We start from the raw sequence: 13344 nt of genomic DNA, 5'->3' as shown, positions 1-13344 counted from the left end.
GAAGACACTTCGGTCCAAAACCTATGGGATACAGCAAAGGCGGTTCTAAGGGGGAAATACATAGCCATCCAAGCCTCCCTCAAAAACACTAAAAAATCCAGAATACACCAGCTGTCTCTACACCTTAAAGAACTGGAGAATCAACAACAAATCCAACCAACTCCACATGCAAGAAGGGAAATAATCAAGATTAGAGCAGAGATCAATGAGGTAGAAACGAGAGATACAGTAGAACGTATCAATGAAACTAGAAGCTGGTTTTTTGAAAGAATCAATAAGATCGATAAACCATTGGCCACACTAATCCAAAAGAAAAGAGAGAAAGCCCAAATTAACAAAATTATGAATGAAAAGGGAGAGATCACAACTAACACCAAGGAAATAGAAACAATCATCAGAAATTATTACCAACAGTTATATGCCAATAAGCTAAGCAACCTAGATGAAATGGATGCATTCCTGGAAAACTACAAACTCCCAAAATTGAACCAGGAAGAGACTGACAACCTGAATAGACCGATATCTAGTAATGAGATTGAAGCAGTGATCAAAAACCTCCCAAAAAACAAGAGCCCAGGACCTGACGGATTCCCTGGGGAATTCTACCAAACTTTCAAAGAAGAAATAACACCAATTCTCCTGAAGCTGTTCCAAAAAATGGAAGCAGAAGGAAAACTTCCAGACTCTTTTTATGAAGCCAGCATTACCCTGATCCCCAAACCAGGCAAAGACCCTACCAAAAAGGAGAATTTCAGACCAATATCACTGATGAATATGGATGCAAAGATTCTCAACAAGATCCTAGCAAACAGGATCCAGCAGCACATTCAAAAGATTATCCACCATGACCAGGTGGGATTCATCCCTGGGTTGCAAATCAATCAGTGTGATAGAACACATCAATAAAAGAAGAGAGAAGAACCACATGGTCCTCTCAATGGATGCAGAAAAAGCATTTGACAGAATCCAGCATCCGTTCCTGATGAAAACGCTTCAAAGTATAGGGATAGAGGGAACATTCCTGAACTTCATAAAATCTATCTATGAAAGACCCACAGCAAATATCATCCTCAATGGGAAAAAGCTTGCAGCCTTCCCATTGAGATCAGGAACACGACAAGGATGCCCACTCTCACCACTCTTGTTCAACATAGTATTAGAAGTTCAAGCAACGGCAATCAGACAACAAAGAGAAATAAAAGGTATCCAAATTGGCAAGGAAGAAGTCAAACTCTATCTCTTCGCAGATGACATGATTCTTTATATGGAAAACCCCAAAGACTCCACCCCCAAACTACTAGAACTCATACAGCAATTCAGTAACGTGGCAGGATACAAAGTCAATGTACAGAAATCAGTGGCTTTCTTATACACTAACAATGAAAATACAGAAAGGGAAATTAGAGAATCGATTCCATTTACTATGGCACCAAGAACCATAAGATACCTGGGAATAAACCTAACCAAAGAGGTAAAGGACCTGTACTCGAGGAACTACAGAACACTCATGAAAGAAATTGAAGAAGACACAAAAAGATGGAAGACTGTTCCATGCTCTTGGATTGGAAGAATAAACATTGTTAAAATGTCTATACTGCCTAGAGCAATCTATACTTTTAATGCCATTCCGATCAAAATTCCACCAGTATTTTTCAACGAGCTGGAGCAAATAATCCTAAAATTTGTATGGAATCAGAAGAGACCCCGAATTGCTAAGGAAATGTTGAAAAACAAAAACAAAACTGGTGGCATCATGTTACCCGATTTCAAGCTTTACTACAAAGCTGTGATCACCAAGACAGCGTGGTACTGGCATAAAAACAGACACATAGACCAGTGGAATAGAGTGGAGAGCCCAGATATGGACCCTCAACTCTATGGTGAAATAATCTTCGACAAAACAGGAAAAAATATTCAATGGAAAAAAGACAGTCTCTTCAATAAATGGTGCTGGGAAAACTGGACAGTGATATGTAGAAGAATGAAACTCGACCATTCTCTTACACCGTACACAAAGATAAACTCGAAATGGATAAAAGACCTCAACGTGAGACAGGAATCCATCAGAATCCTAGAGGAGAACATAGGAAGTAACCTCTTCGATATCAGCCACAGCAACTTCTTTCAAGATATGTCTCCAAAGGCCAAGGAAACAAAAGCAAAAATGAACTTTTGGGACTTCATCAAGATCAAAAGCTTCTGCACAGCAAAGGAAACAGTCAACAAAACAAAAAGGCAACCTACTGAATAGGAGAAGATATTTGCAAATGACAGTACAGACAAAAGGTTGATATCCAGGATCTATAAAGAACTTCTCAAACTCAACACACACAAAACAGATAATCATATCGAAAAATGGGCAGAAGATATGAACAGACACTTCTCCAACGAAGACATACAAATGGCTATCAGACACATGAAAAAATGTTCATCATCACTAGCCATCAGGGAGATTCAAATGAAAACAACATTGAGATACCACCTGACACCAGTTAGAATGACCAAAATTAGCAAGACAGGAAAAAACGTGTGTTGGAGAGGATGTGGAGAAAGGGGAACCCTCTTACACTGTTGGTGGGAATGCAAGTTGGTGCAGCCACTTTGGAGAACAGTGTGGAGATTCTTGAAGAAATTAAGAATAGAGCTTCCCTATGACCCTGCAATTGCACTGCTGGGTATTTACCCCAAAGATACAGATGTAGTGAAAAGAAGGGCCATCTGTACCCCAATGTTTATTGCAGCAATGGCTACGGTCGCCAAACTGTGGAAAGAACCAAGATGCCCTTCAACGGATGAATGGATAAGGAAGATGTGGTACATATACACAATGGAGTATTATGCCTCCATCAGAAAGGATGAATACCCAACTTTTGTAGCAACATGGACGGGACTGGAAGAAATTATGCTGAGCGAAATAAGTCAAGCAGAGAGACTCAAGTATCATATGGTCTCCCTTATTTGTGGAGCATAACAAAGAACATGGAGGACATGGGGAGATGGAGAGGAGAGGGAGTTGAGGGAACTGGAAGGGGAGATGAACCATGAGAGACTATGGACTCTGAAAAACAACCAGAGGGTTTTGAAGGGGCGGGGGGGAGGTGGTGGGAGGTTGAGGAACCAGGTGGTGGGTAATAGGGAGGGCACGTACTGCATGGAGCACTGGGTGTGATGCCAAAACAATGAACACTGTTATGCTGTAAATAAACAAATAAAGGAATATAAAAAAATAAAATAAAATAAAATAAAAAATTTAAAATAAAAAAAAGGATGGAAAAACATTCCATACTCAAGGTTTGGAAGAATAAACATTGTTAAAAATGTCTGTGCTGCCCAGAGAAATCTATACTTTCAATGCCTACATTCAAAATGCCATTGACATTTTTTGAAGAGCTGGAATAAACAATCCTAAAATTTTTTTAGAACCAGAAAAGCCTCTGAATTGTCACATTGGTTCGAAAAAGAAAAACAAAGCTGGAGGCATCATGTTGCCTCATTTCAAGCTCTATCACAAAGCTGTGATCACCAACACGGTACGGTACTGGCACAAAAACAGACACACAGACCAGTGGAACAGAACAGAGAGCCCAGAAATGGACCCTCAACTCTACAGTCAACTAATCTTCGACAAAGCAGGAAAGAATGTCCAATGGAAAAAAGTCTCCTCAGTAAATGGTGCTGGAAAAATTGGACACCTATACAGAAGAATGAAATGCGACCATTCCATACACAAGGATAAACTCTAAATGGATGAAAGATCTAAATATGAGCCAGGAATCCATCAGAATCCTAGAGGAGAACTCAGGCAGTCACCTCTTCGACTTTGGCCACAGCAACTTCTTTCAAGACATGTCTCCAAAGGCAAGAAAAACAAAAGCAAAAATGATCTACTGGGATGTCATCAAGATAAAAGTCTTCTACACAGCACAGGAAACAGTCCACAAAACAAAGAGGCAACCCACGGAATGGGAGATGATGTTTGCAAAGGACATTACAGATAAAGGGCTGGTATCCAAGATCTATAAAGAACTTCTCAAACTCCACATCCCAAAAAAATAAGCAAGTAAAAAAAGGGGCAGAAGACATGAACAGACACTTCTTTAAAGACGACATACAAATGGCCAACAGACACATGAAAAAATGTTCAATGTCCTTAGCCATCAGGGAGATTCAAATCAAAACTACAATGAGATACCACCTCACACTAGTCAGCATGGCCAAAATTAACAAGGCAGGAAACAACACATGTTGGTGAGGATGTGGAGAAACGGGAACCTCCTACACTGTTGGGAAAGCAAGCTGGTGCAGTCACTCTGGAAAACAGCATGGAGGTTCCTCAAAAAGTTGAAAATAGAACTTCCCTACCACCCAGCAATTGTACTACTGGGTATTTACCCCAAAGATACAGATGTAGTGAAAAGAAGGGCCATCTGTATCCCAATGTTCATAGCAGCAATATCCACAATAGCCAAACTGTGAAAAGACCCAAGATGCCCTTCAACGGATGAATGGATAAGGAAGATGTGGTCCATATACACAATGGAGTATTATGCCTCCATCAGAAAGGATGAATACCCAACTTTTGTAGCAACATGGACGGGACTGGAAGAGATTATGCTGAGTGAAATAAGTCAAGCAGAGAGAGTCAATTATCTTATGGTTTCACTTACTTGTGGAGCATAAGGAATAACAAGGAGGACATTAGGGGAGGAAGGGAAAATGAAGGGGGGAATCATAGGGGGAGACGAACCATGAGAGACTGTGGACTCTGGCAAACTATCTGGGTTTCAGAGCGGAGGGGGTTGGGGGAGGGTCTAGCCCGGTGATGAGCGTTAAGGAGGACACGTGTCGTCATGAGCACCGGGTGTTATACACACGCAGTGAGTCATGGAACCTACATCAAAACTAATGACGTGCTGTACGGTGACTAACGTGATAAACAGAGAGACAATGACGGCCAATACAAAAGAGAAGACCAAGAAGGGAAGACCACGGTAAATACACTTGCATGCCACGCCGCCACACAATACACAGTAGGAGACCTGCAGGGAAAACCAGGCCACATGGCAGGAGCAGGCAGATTTAATGCTTCACCTTCGGCAACCGATGGGTCATGCAGACAGAAAATTCAGCAGTAAATATCACACTTGAACCGTACACACTGGACCAGATGGTCCTCAAAGACATTTATAGACATTCTATCCAACAGAAGCAAAGTACATATTCCTCTCGCGTGCATGGAAAACCCCCAGGAAAGTTGATCTGAACAATTACTAGTAAATTTAAGACTGAAATCATAACACGTATCTTCCCCACCACAATGGTGCGAAAGTCAAAATCAGCAAGAGGAAAGCGAGAAAATCTGTAGGTGCCTGCAAACTAGAGAGCACGCTCTGGAACAATCGGCGGTCAGAAGAGGAACCAAAAGGAAATGACAGAAAACCGGGAGTCACGAGTATGCGGGCGACACACGGCAGAGCCCCGGGCTCCACACACAGTGGTTCTGGCGGGCGCGTGCCAATAAACGCTCACAGAGCAGAGGCTTCAAACATGCGCCTCAAGAAACAAATGAAACTCCAACTTAAAAGGAAGGAAATACCAATACCAGAATTGAGACAAAGGTGAGAAAAACAGTAGGAAAAAAAAAAAAACTAAGAGCGGTTTTTGTTTTTTTGAAGATAACACTGACACCCCTCTGGGGAGGTCGAACAGGAGACGAGGTGCTGCTTTTCTGAGGGAGGCTCACGTGGCTGTGCCCTTCCCGCTACGGAGCACCCTTGCTGGATCCCACAGGTTTTGGACCAACGTGTTTTCATTTTCATTGGTTTGCATGAATTGTTTAATTTCTTCTGTAATGTCCTGGTTGACCCATTCATTCCTTAGCAGGATGCCCTTTAACCTCCAAGAGTTTGAGTTCCTTCCAAACTTTTCCTTGTGGTTGAGCTCCAGTTTCAAAGCACTGTGGACTGAGAATATGCAGGGAATAGTCTCAGTCTTTTGGTATTGGTTGAGCCCTGATCTGTGACCCACTGTGTGGTCTGTTCTAGAGAAGGTCCACGTGCACTCGAGAAGAATGAGTATTCTGTTGCTTTAGGATGGAATCTTCTGTGTATATCTATGAGGTCCTTCTGGTCCAATGTGTCCTTCAAAGCTTTTGTTCCTCTGATTTCCACTTAGATGATCTGTCCATTACTGTGAGTGAAGTGTTGAAGTCTCCTACTATTACTGTATTATCAATATGTTTCTCTATTTTGGTTTTAAGTTGGGTTATGTAACTGGCTGCTCTCATGTTGGGGGCATAGATATTTACAACTGTTAGATTTTCTTCTTGGATAGACACTATCCAAGATAGACACTATCTTGGATGATACAGTGTCCCTACTACTACAGTCTACATCTTTTGCTACAGTCCTTGGTTTAAAACCTAATTAGTCTGGGGTAGCTACCTGGGTAGCTCAGTTGGTTGAACAACCGCCTTCGGCTCAGGTAGTGGTCCTGGAGTCCCGGGATTGAGTCCCACATCAGGGTCCCTGCTCAGAAGGAAGTCTGCTTCTCCCGCTGACCTCTCTCCTCTTGTGCTCTCTCTCTTTCATTGTCTCTCTCTACGTCTCAAATAAATAAATAAAGTATTAAAATAAATAAATAAAACCTAATTAGTCTGATATGAAGATTGCCACCCAGGTTCTTCTGAGGTCTGCTGATGTGCTACGTGGTTCTCCATCCCCTCACTTTCCATCTGGAAATGTCTCTAGGTTCAAAACGAGTCTCTTGTAGACATCATATGGATAATTCCCGCTTTTTTATCCAATCTGAAACCCTGAGTCTTTTCATGGGAGCATTCAGGTCATTTACTATAGCACCAAAAACCACAAGAGAACCAGGAATAAACCTAACCAAAGAGCTAAAGGATCTGTACTCAAGGAACTACAGAACACTCATGAAAAAATTGAGGAAGACACAAAGAGATGGAAAAACATTCCATACTCAAGAATTAGAAAAATAGACATCGTGAAAATGTCTATGACGCCCAGAGAAATCTACATTTTCAAAGCAATCCCTAACAAAGTAACAGCGACATTTTTCAAAGAGCTGGAATAAACAATCCTAAAATTTGCTTGGAACCAGAAAAGCCTCCAAATTGCCAGGGGAATGTTGAAAAAGAAAAACAAAGCTGGTGGCATCATGTTGCCTGATTTCATGCTGTTACAAAGCTGTGATCACCAGGACAGCATGGTACTGGCCAAAAACAGACACATAGACCAGTGGAACAGAACAGAGAACCCAGAAATGGACCCTCAACTCTATGGTCAACTAATCTTCAACAAAGCAGAAAACAATGTCCAGTGGAAAATAGACAATCTCTTCAATAAATGGTGCTGGGAAAATTGGACAGTAATACACAGAAGAATGAAAACGGACTACTTTCTTAGAAAAAAATAAATTCAAAATGGATGAAATACCTAATGTGGAACAGGAATCCATTAAAATCCTAGAGGAGAACATGGGCAGTCACCTCTTTGACATCGGCCACAGCAACTTCTTTCAGGACATATCTCCAAAAGCAAGTGAAACAAAAGCAAAAATGAACTTTGGGACTTCATCAGGATAAAAAGCTTCTGCACATCAATGGAAACAGTCAACAAAACAAAGAGGCAACCCACGGAATGGGAGAAGATATTCGCAAATGACAGTACAGACAATGGGCTGATCTCCAAGGTCTCCTCAAACTCAACAGCCAAAAAACCCCAGAAGACATGAAAAGACACTTTTCCAAAGACGAGATACAAATGGCTAAGAAAACACATGAAAAAAATGTTCAACATCATTAGCCCTCAGGAAAATACAAGTCAAAATCACAATGAGATACTACCTTCCAGTTAGAATGGCCAAAATTAACAAGACAGGAAATAACACATGTTGTGAGAATATGGGGAAAGGGGAGCCCTCCTACACTGTTGATGGGAAGGCAAGCTGATGTAGCTACTTTGGGAAACAGCATGGAGGTTCCTCAAGACATTAAAAATAAAGCAGCCCTATGACCCTGCAATTGCACTACTGGGTATTTACCCCAAAGATACAGATGTAGTGAAAAGAAGGGACACCTGCACCCCAATGTTCATAGCAGCAATGGCCACAATAGCCAAACTGTGGAAGGACCTGAAATGCCCTTCAACAGAGGAATGAATAAAGACAACGTCATCCATATATACAGTGGAATATCACACTGCCATCAGAAAGAATGAAAACCCACCATTTTCACAGACATGGATGGGGCTCGAGGGGATTGTGCTGAGTGAAGTAAGTCAGGCAGAGAAAGACAGTTATCATATGGTTTCCTTATGTGGAACATAAGGATAGAGCGGAGGACCACAGGGGAAGGGAGGCAAAACCGAAGGGGGAGAGATCAGGCAGGGAGATGAACCATGAGAGACTCTGGACTCTGAGAACAAACTGAGGGTTGCAGAAGGGAGGGGGGTCAGGGGATGGGGTGACCTGAGGATGGGTATTAAGGAGGGTGTGTGTGGTGAGAGCGCTGGGTGTCATATGCAACTCATGAACTGTTGAACACTGCCTCGAACACTAACGCTGTACTCCATGCTGGCTAACTGAAGTCAGTCAATAAATAAGACTCAAGTGAAGCAAAGAATGAAGAGACATCAAAACTGACACAGCACAGAGGAGCACAAGAGACTCGCGTAAACAATCCTATGCCGACAAATTGGACGACTTAGAAGAAATGGATTAATTCCTAAATGCACAGACTACCCACACTGAATCAGGATAGAAAATCTGAACAGACCAACAGTGAAAAGAGATATTGAATCAGAAATCAGAAACTTCCTTACACAAAAAAACCAGCACAACATGGATTCACTTGTGATTTCTAACAAGCATTGAAAGAATCAATGCCAGTCCTTCTCAAATTCTTCCAAAAACTGAAGAAACAGTTCCAAATTGATTCTAAGAGACCAGCATTACCCCAGTACCCAAGCCAGAGAAGGGCACTACAAGAAAATCATAGACCAACATTCCTAATGAATTTAGAGGTAAAAATTATTTTTCATGAAGACTAATTCACATAAAATGTTGGTTTCAGGTAGAAATCACAGTGATTCCATATTTATGTACAGTGTGAAAGGGTTATCACAACAGATCTGGTTACCATCTGACACCACAGAAAGCCGTTACTGTATTACTGACTACATTCCCTATGCTATACGTTATCTCTGCATCTTACTTATTTTCTTTTATGGGACAGAGAGAGAGATCACAAGTAGGCAGAGAGGCAGCAGAGAGAGAGGGGGAAACAGGCTCCCCACGGAGCAGAGAGCCCAATGCAGGACTCGATCCCAGGACCCTGAGATCATGACCTGAGCTGAAGGCAGCGGCTTAACCCACTGAGCCACCCAGGCACCCCTCTTACTTATTTTCTAACTGGGAGATTGGCTTTCTTAATCCCCTGTACCTATTTTGTTCATCCCCTTCTTCCTTCCCCTCTGGGAATTACCAGTTTAATTCTCCATATTTATCAGTCCATTTCTGTTTTGCTTTGTTTTTAGATGCCACGTGTACATGAAGTTACAGGGTATTTCTCTGACTCTGTTTACTTCAATTAGTGTAATATCCTTTAGGTTGATCCGTGTTGTCAAAAATGGCAAGATTTCATTCTTTTTTCATGGCTGAGGCACATTCCATTGTGTACATACACACATCTCCTCTATCCATTCCTCTCCCAATAAACACTTAGGTGGCTTCCACATTTGGCTATTGTAAATAATGCTGCAACGAACATAAGGGTGCATGTGTCATTTCAAATTAGTGTTTTTATTTTCTCCGGATAGATACCTAAAAGTGGAATTAGTGGATCAGATGGTGTTTTTATTTTTAGCTTTTTGAGGAACCCCCATACTGTTTGCCACGGTGACTGCGCCAAGTTACCATTCCCCCCAACTGTACACGAAGTTCCATTTTCTCCACATCCTTGCCCACACTTGTTATCTTTTTTAATAGCCATTCTGACAGGTATGAGGTAAGATCCTGTGGTGGCTTGGATTTGCACCACCTTGGTGATCCGCGATGAGAGCATCTTTTCATGTGCCTGCCGGCCATCAGTATGTATTCTTTGAAAAATTGTCTATTCAGTTCCTGTGCCTGTTTTTAAATCACATTGTTTTTTATATTGAGTCGTAGGAGTTCTTTTTACATGTTGGATGTTAACCCTTTACTGGATAGGTGAACTCCTCAGTAGACCATTTAAGAATATCTTCTCCCATTCAGTAGGTTGCCTTTTTGTTTTGTTGGTGGTTTCCTTTGCTGTGCAAAAAAGCTTTTTAGTTTGATGTAGTCCAAATTGCTTATTTTTCCTTCTTTTCATCTTGCCCAAAGAGACAGATCCAAAAAATATCACTAAGACCAATGGCAAATACTACCTATGTTTCCTTAGGAAATTTTATGATTTCAGGTCTTACATATAAGTTTTTGTTCCATTTGGACTTTATTTTTATATATAGTGTAAGAAAGCAGCTGAATTTCATTCTCTTGCACATAGTGGTCCAGTTTTCCCAACACATGTTTCAAAGAAACTGACTTTTCCTATTGCATATTCTTATTTCCTTTCTTGTTGATTGACCATATAAGCATAGATTTATGGGCTGTCTATTCTGTTCCATTGTTTTTTTTTTTTAAATTTAAATTCAACTAGCCAACATAAAGTACATCATTTCAGATGTAGAGCTCAATAATTCATCAGTTGCATATAACACCCAGTGCTCATCACATCACATGCCCTCCTCGATGTCCATCAACCAATTACCCCATCCCCCCACACTTCTTCCCTCCAGCAATCCTCAGCTTGCTTCCTAGAGTTAAGTCTCTCATGGTTTGTTCCACTGATCTGTGTGTGTGTGTGTTCTGCCAATACTCACTGTTTTGATCACAATAGCTTTGTAGTTTACTTTAAAACCTGGTATGATGCCTCCAGCTTTGTTCTTTTTTTCTCGATTGTTTTGTTTAGAGTCTTTTATGTTTCCATACAAATTTTAGGATTCTTTGTTCTGTGAAAAATGCTATTGATATTTTGATACAGATTGGATTGAATCTGTAGATTTTGGGTAGCATGAGCCTTTTTACAATATTAATTCCTCCAGTCCATGAGCATGGTATATCTTTCTTTTTTTGTATCTTCATCAATTTCTTTCATCAACGTCCTACACTTTTTATCATGCAGGTCTTTCCCTTGGTTAAATTTATCCCTAGGTATTCATTTTGATGCAATTATAAATGGGATAATTTTCTTAATTTATCTTCTGATAGCTATCAGTGTAGAGAAATACAACAGATTGCTACATATTGATTTTATATCATGCAGCTTTACTGAATTCATTTATCAGTTCTAATAATTTTTGAAGTACGCTTTAGGTTTTTCAATATATAGTATGTCATCTGTGAATAATAAGACTTTTACTTATTCCTTTCCAATTTGGATGTCTTTTATTTCTTTTCTTGCCTAATTGTTGTGGCCAAGACTTCAAATACTATGTTGAATAAAAGTGGCAAGAGTGGACATCTTTGTCTTTTTCCTGATCTTAGAGGAAGAGCTTTCATATGTTCACCATTGAATATGATGTTATCTGTGGGTTTGACATGTATGGCTTTTATTATGTTGAAGTACAGTCTCTCTACACCTACTTTGTTGAGAGTTTTTCTCATAAATGGATGTTGACTTTTGTCAAATGTGTTTTCTGTAACTATTGACATAATCACATGACATTTATCCTTTGTGTTCTTTACATGGTGTATCATGTTGATTGATCTGCAGATACTGAATCTTCCTTGCACTCCGGGAAGACATCTCATTTGATCACGGTGTGTGATCCTTTCAATGTACTGTTGAAGCAGTTTTGTACAAAGGGTTTCTGCATCTATGTTCATCAGGGATACTGGCCTATAATTTTCTTTTTTTGCAGTGGTTTTGTCTGGTGTAGGTGTCAGGATAATCCTGACCTTTAGAATGAGCCAGGAAATATTAGTTCCTCTTCAGTTTTTTAGTTTGAGAACAGGTATTAACTTGTCTTTAAATGTTTGGTAGAATTTACATGGAATTTAAGAAACAAAACAAATGAGCAAGGGGAAAAAAACAAGGCAAGAAACAGACTTACTTATTGAGAACTGATGGTTACCAGAGGGGAGGTGGGCAGGGGAATGGGTGAAACAGGCGATGGGGATTAAGGAGTGCACTTGTCGGGGCACCTGGGTGGCTCAGTGGGTTAAGCCTCTGCCTTTGGCTCAGGTCACGATCGCAGGGTCCTGGGATAGAGCCCGCATCGGGCTCCCTGCTCCATGGGGAGCCTGCTTCCCCCTCTCTGTGCCTGCCTCTCTGCCTACTTGTGATCCCTCTCTCTGTAAAATGAATAAATAAAATCTTAAAAAAAAAAAAGGAGTGCGCTACTCATGGTAAACTCTGGGTGATGCATGGAATTGTTCAATCATGATATAGCACAACAGGAACTAATATTACACTGTATGTGAACTATACTGGAATTAAAAAAAAAAAGTTTGGTTGAATTTGCCTGAGACGCCATCTGGTCCTAGACTTTTGTTTGATTACTGAATCAATTTCATTACTAATAATCAGTCTTTTCAGATTTTTCCATTTCTTCCTGATTCAGTCTATGAAAGTCATTTGTCTCTAGGAATTTATCCATTTCTCCTAGGTTGTTCAGTCTGTTTGCTTACAGTTGTTCATAGTTGTTGGTTAAGAACCTTTGTATTTTTGCACAAATCAAAACCACAGTGAGATACTACCTCACACCAGTCAGAATGGCTAAAATTAGTAAGTCAGGAAACAACAGATGCTGGCGAGGATGCAGAGAAAGGGGAACCCTTCTGTACTGTTGGTGGGAATGCAAGCTGGAGCAGCTGCTCTGGAAAACAGCATGGAGGTTCCTCACAAAGTTGAAAATAGAACTACCCTATGACCCAGCAATTGCACTACTGGGTATTTACCCTAAAGATACAAATGTAGTGATCCAAAGGGGCACCTGCACCCCAATGTTTATAGCATCAATGTCCACAATAGCCAAACTGTGGAAAGAACCTAGATGTCCATCAACAGATGAATGGATAAAGAAGATGTGGTATATATACACAATGGAATACTATGCAGCCATCAAAAGAAATGAAATCTTGCCATTTGTGATGACATGGCTGGAACTAGAGGGTATTAGGCTTAGCAAAATAAGTCAATCAGAGAAAGACAATTATCATATGCTCTCCCTGATATGAGGAAGTTCAGAGGCAACATGGGGGGTTTGGGGGTAGGAAAGGAATAAATGAAACAAGATGGGA

Source organism: Meles meles, chromosome 7 (assembly GCF_922984935.1).
Source record: "Meles meles chromosome 7, mMelMel3.1 paternal haplotype, whole genome shotgun sequence".
NCBI lineage: Eukaryota > Metazoa > Chordata > Mammalia > Carnivora > Mustelidae > Meles > Meles meles.
Note: the sequence above shows the minus strand (reverse complement) of the source record.